This window comes from Carlito syrichta, unplaced genomic scaffold (genome assembly GCF_000164805.1).
Source record: "Carlito syrichta isolate Samal-C Ts95f unplaced genomic scaffold, Tarsius_syrichta-2.0.1 Scaffold41702, whole genome shotgun sequence".
Lineage (NCBI taxonomy): Eukaryota > Metazoa > Chordata > Mammalia > Primates > Tarsiidae > Carlito > Carlito syrichta.
This window is the reverse complement of record NW_006985798.1, coordinates 22,148-28,245: the sequence shown is the minus strand read 5'-3', so window position 1 is coordinate 28,245 and position 6,098 is coordinate 22,148. Positions and strand designations below refer to the sequence as shown.

The following is a 6,098-nucleotide window of genomic DNA, read 5'->3' as shown; positions in this document are numbered from 1 at the left end:
TATAAAGAATAAATCAATAAATATAAGAGAGGAACTGGGTGGCTGGGAGACATTTCACTTCTGTACTCCGTGAGCTTTGGACCCTATAAACGTGTCATCCATTCAAAGAGTAAACTCAGGTTTAATTGAATTGTCCCTTTCTGTCTATGCCCCCAACCCTAGGGAAGAAATGGACTTAGAGAGAATTAGGTGGACCTGGTGTTCAAATCCCAGCTGTGTCTGAGTGATCTTAGGCAAACACTTGACCTCTGTAATGTTTTTCATAATGGGGATTTGATAGTAGCTATGTCATATGGTGGCTGTGAGGATTAAGTGGGATTGTTAGCACTGGTAAAGCACTCATCAAAGTTTCACGCAGTGGTGAGAATAATGCTAATTACAATGCAACATTACTTCCTATCTCTGGGCTTCTGCTCTCCAGCTGTAAATTCAATCTCATCCTTGCCTCTTCTTCCTTTACTGAGTTCTATTAAAAAACAGTGCATGTCACCACTGGTTTGGAAATACCTTGAAAAGCATACAGTGAGGTTCTGGGTGAGGACGTGTTCATGAAAAATTGCTACTATAGCTACTGATATTGGTATGCCAGCCACATCTTCTGCCTGCTCATCTTGACCTAACCTTTTGGTACTTGCAGTACAACAAAGAACTAACCAAAGAGAAAGATGTCCTCAAGCTGGAGTTATACAAGAACAAGTAGGAAGGGAGGAGGTGGGGGCAGGCGGGGGATCCTTATCACTGGTAAAATGGGAGCTGGGAGGGGTCCAGGGGAGCATGGTGAGGTGTACTTACATGCGTGAATGTGTGCACAGCCACACTCTAGTCCCAGCTGTGCCACTGACTTGTGTCCTCTCTTGCCTGCCACTTGCAACTCTTGACTCCTGAGATCCCTTCCAGCACCAGGGTTCTGTGGTTGTGTGGTGAGGATAGTAGCATGGGTTGATCAACAAAGTGGTTCTTTCTGTCTCCATTCATTACTCTCTCCACTGCCTCTGGCCACAGCAAAAACAATGAGGATGTGCTGCAGCAAGTCAGAGCTGGAAGAGAAGCTTTGAGTCCTGTTGGCTCAGAAGGCAGCCATGCAGCTCGAGGTGGAAGACCTAAAAAAGAAGCTGGAGATGTCAGAGCTCCTTCTGCAGCAAGTGAGAGGTGGCGGCTCTCAGGGTGGTCTGAGCCCCATCAAATTGGGGTCATAGTGTCTAGTGATCCTTGCCAGGGCAGCCTCCATCAAAGAGCTGGGAAATTTGGATCCTTGTTCTTGTTTTGCCTTAGGAACCCCCAGAGATGACTGAAAATTGGTAGATGAGGGCCCTGCCTAGATCTGTGAAATCAGAGTCTCAGGGATAGAACTTAAACATTTTCTGAAATGCTGAGTGTAGTGGCTCATACCTGTAATCTCTGCACTTTCAGGTGGCCAAGATTGGAGGATGACTTGAGCCCCAAAGTTCAAGAGCAGCCTGGGCAATATAGTGAGACCTCGTCTCTACAGAAAAAAAAAATTAGCTGGGCATGGTGGCTCAAAACTGTAGTCACGGCTACTAGGGAGGCTTAGGCTAAACAATTGCCTGAGCCCAGGAGGTGGAGGCTGCAGAGAACTGAGATTGTGCATGGAATCCGGGGCGACAGAGTAAGAACCTGTCTCAAATATAATAGTAATAGTAATAATAGTAGTAATAATTTTTTAAAGCATCCTTGTTGAAAGCCATCGTTTCATAGATTACATTTCTATGGCTAGCCCATGAGTCTGCTTACTTCCTCTGCATGGTGACGCTAATGAGGGTAGAAGTCTTTACTGACCACAGGTTGAAGGTTGAGCCTAGCTCCAATCCTCCTGGGGAGAGGGTGCATTGTGTGTACCAACCTGGACTCCTAGATCTCAGCTACTCAATTCCCACTGTCCAGTTCTCTGGCACGTGTGACTCCTCAGACAGCAACCAGAAGTTACAGCAGGCCATGGAAGTGCAGGCCCAGCTGGAGACATGTGTGGGACCGGTGAGACTTTGCCCAGGGAGGTTATGGGAGGGAGATAGTCCAGGTGGCCAGAAGCAGGCGAGGACTAGTGACAGCCCCTCCTAATTCGTGCCCATTCTTACAACTCATGGAGTCACAGAAATAGCTACAGATGGAGAGAGACAAGTATGCGGATGAGTTGATCAAAGAGACTGCCTTATGGCAGCAGAGGATGAAGAAGATGTCAGACCAGGTGAGGGCTGACCCTCAGCGCCCCCTTAGATGAGTCACTTGGTCTTTCTGGGCATCTGGCTTCTCTTGCTGCAGAGCACTGTCCGAGGCAATCCTGTGTTTTGGGTACATAGTGGTGGGACAGAGGGAGAGATGTGGCCTGTCGATCCACCAGCCCCTCGCTCCATGACTCCCCCTCTGTACTTTGGGCAGGTGGGCATATTACAGGAGAAGGAATGCTGCCTGCACCAGATGCAGGAGCTGGAGAACAGCTTGTTTCAGCAGAGGAAGCAGACAGGTGAGATTGGGCTGGGAGGACTGGGAGCAGGGCTGGTGTCAGAAACTGTGGGAATGGCCCAGAAAGGTGGGTGGGTGGCTTTGTGGCAGAAGGAAAGAGGTCCATGCCAGTAGTTGGCAAGTCTCATCATCTGTGTTAGCCTCAGTGTTCCCAGTTCCCATCTGCAAAGAGAAGGGAGTGCCCATTGTCAGTCATCCATGGTTGTCTTGAGCATAAAAATGTAATGAACTCTATTTGAAAATAACTTGGAGGCTGAGCACAGTGGCTCACCTGTGTGTTCCCAGCATTTTGGGAGGCTGAGACGAGAGAATCACTTGAGTCCAGGAGTTCAACACAAGTCTAGGCAGCATAGCAAGAACTCGACTGCACAGAAAATAAAAAAAAAAACTAGCCGGGTATGGTGAGGCATTCCTTTAGTTCCAGCTACTCAGGAGACTGAGACTGAAGGATTGCCTGATGCCAGGTGGTTAAGACTGCAGTGAGCCGTGATCATGTCACTGTCCTCCTGCCTGGGTCACTCCTGACTCAAAAACTACAAAACAAAACAAAACAAAAAATTGACCATCATTTTGATGCTCCACTTGCCTTGTTCTTCCATTGCTCCTTTTAGAGGTGGCTAGCCCTGGGCTCCTCCAAGGTCTGGACATGATCACTTAAGCTAGAGGCATTGAATTCCCCTAATAGGGAAAGATTATTATAATGGAGGCTCCCTTGGTTCAAGCTGGATTCCCCTGGGCTCTACTGGTCTCTAGTCAAGTACTTGGCATTTCTAAGCCTTGGTTTCCTTAACATAAAAAGGAAGTTTTCCCAGCATGGGAAATCTAATCCCAGCACTTTATAAGGCTGAGCCACGAGGACTTTCTGAGCCTTGGAGTATTGCTTGAACCTAGGAGTTCAAGATCAACCTGTGCAGCATAGTAAGACTTTTTCTTCACACACACACACACAAAACATTAGCTAGATGTGGTGCATTCCTGTAGTCCCAGTTCAGGAGGATATCCTGAATCCCCAAAGTTGAGGTTGCAGTAAGCCCTGTTTGTGCCAGTGCATTCCAGACTGGGCCACAGAGTGAGACTCAAAAAAAAGGAAGTGAGACATTTTCCTCATAGAGGTGTTGAGCTTAAATGAGATAGTTAATGTAAAGTAGTGGGCATTTAGTGTGCAGCTAACAAGGAGATGTTGGTTGGCTCCCTCTGCTATTCCACCCATCTGTGGCCTAAAGTTAAAGTGGGAAAGAAGGTGATGGGGTGTGAGACTAGGTGAAGGGACTCTGGGCAAGGGAGGCTATAGGCAAGGGAGGCAGTCCCATAGGCCAGAAGTGAGGTAGCTGGACCCACAATGTGCCACCCTGTTTATGGACTTGGGATCTGGAAACAGGCCACCACCTGCCCCCACGTCTGGGGTCTTCCTGCAGGTGGAACTGAAGCACCAAAAGACTCAGAGTCTGCAGGAGGAGCAAGACCAGTATTTTTCCCATCTGCAGCAGTACATGGCTGACTACCAGCAGCAGGTGGCCACCTATCAGCAGCTGGTCTCTGAGAAGGAGATGCTGCACAAGGAGATGCTGCTGCATACCCAGCTCATGGATCAGAAAAAGGATGAGGCAGTTCAAAGCAAGGCTGAGACCAAGAAAACCTGCCAGGAGTTGCAAATGACCCAGGAGAGGAAGGTGCCAGGGGCTGGCCTGAGGGGGAGGACATGGCCAAACTGGGCCTTCTCACTCTCTCCACCCACAGGAGTGCCTGCAAGCTGCCGACCAGCAGAACCAGAAGCAGCAGGCACTGCTGAGACTCATTGATCTCCCCATGGAAGGTGAGTGAGTCTGAGGAACCAGGGGGACTCTAGCAGCATGGAATTGAGGGCTTAGAAGAGAACTTTAGAACAGTTGATCATTCTGCTTGGGTGAGGGGCTGGCCCCAGGTTGCACAGTGAGGGTGGGACAGAGGTAGCCCATTGGCCTCCCTTGTTGGTTGTCTGAGGACCCCTGTGACTGCCCCACCAAGTTATGAATTGGGCACTGAGAGACTGGTGACAAGAACAAGGCGCCTCATCAGCCTGTGCTGAGCATCCCAGAGTACTTTGAGAGCCAAGAAGCCATGGTGAGCCTGACCCCTTACTCTGAGGCTGCCTGGGTACCCTTATTGTCTTGGTTTCCCTGCCCTCAACCCTCTCCCCTTTGTGGAGTCTGTGGTCACACACTGTTACACCTGTCAACAACAGGTACACTCATAGAGGCCCAAAAGAGGGGCTGTTCTCCACTTGCCTACCCCTAATTTGTCCTGTGGGTTCTCCCCACAAAAATATACCCCTCTTGCCTGCAGGTGGTGTATGTTAGCATGGCTCTAGCCAGTGCTAAGAAGGACCGGGCTCCACTGCAGGCACTGATGAAGAAACACAGAGTGTGCTGCTAGCTCCTGGTCAAGCTGACAGACCCAACCAAGAAGGAGCAGGAGGAGAAGTCGCTAGCCCCTAGGACTAGCGGCAAATTTGTGTCTGAGAGAGAGCTCCAGGCCCTCCAGGTGGCTATGGAGAATCTGCAGGTGAGGGAGTCAGTCTGTTTCCACAGGCCCAAGTAGGCTGGAGTGGTAGCTTCCTGACTCTGGGTTCTGGCTGCAGAGCCACTTCATGAAGGTGATGCAGGAGAATGCAGACATGAAGGAGGGAATGGAGGAGCTGGAGCATCGCTGCATCCAGCTGTCTCAATAGACTGACATTATCAATGAACCAGGATTTAGGTCCATTGTATGGCAGCTCCCTGGGGTTGGAGGGACCAGCTTCTGAGCCCTGTCATCCTGCAGGTGAGTACATTGCCCTCTACCAGAATCAGATGGCATTGCTGAAGGAGCAGGACCAAGAGAAGGAAGAGAACATTAACCAGCTGGCCCAGGACAAGGAAGAGATGAAGGTAGGGCCCAAGACCCGTCTGCAGTTCAGGTGGGTGGTGGGCGGGCACCGAATACCTCTCCCTTCAGGGCAAGCTGCTGGAGCTGCAGGAGCTGGTGTTACAACTTGTGAAGGAGTGCAAATAGCGGCATGGCAAATTTCTGGTGGCTGCCCAGAATCCTGCTACAGCGACCACTCCAGGAGCTGGGAGCTGCTGATGTGTAGAAGGCTGGTGAGTGGCATCCTGAGGGATGGGGGCAGGTGCCAGGCAGGGCACAGTGCTCAGATGCTGGCCTCTCTCCATTCACAGATCTATGTGAGGTGAACCTTGCCAACGATGGGGAGCCTGCACAAGGAGAGATGGGGGAGGGTTCGCCTCCAGAGAATCTTACCATACAGCAGATCATTCAGCTGCTGCATGAGATCCAGAAATCCCAGGAGCACCCAGGCTTGGGCAACAACCCCTGCATCCCCTTTTTTTACCGGACTGATAAGAAAGACGAGGTGAAGATTATGGTCATCTAGAGACCAGAGAAGTATGGCTCAGGGCTCTGCCCCCACACTTTTTCTTCCCCTCTCACCCTGTCCTTGCCACCACTCCCTCCTACCCTGTGCCTGCCACCTTGTCCCTGTAACTCCTTCCCTGTCAGTCCTCCCCACTCACCCCTTTAGAATAAGATTAGACCCCTGCCTAACAGTGAGACAAACCGGTGCAGACTCTTTGCCATCTTGATCA

The 6,098-nt window shown here is 50.4% G+C and overlaps 1 pseudogene; it reads left to right on the top strand.

The window, feature by feature from the left end:
• Nucleotides 1-637: 637 nt before the first annotated feature.
• Nucleotides 638-5,887, top strand: LOC103249371 (annotated as a pseudogene).
• The last annotated feature ends 211 nt before the right edge of the window (nt 5,888-6,098 follow it).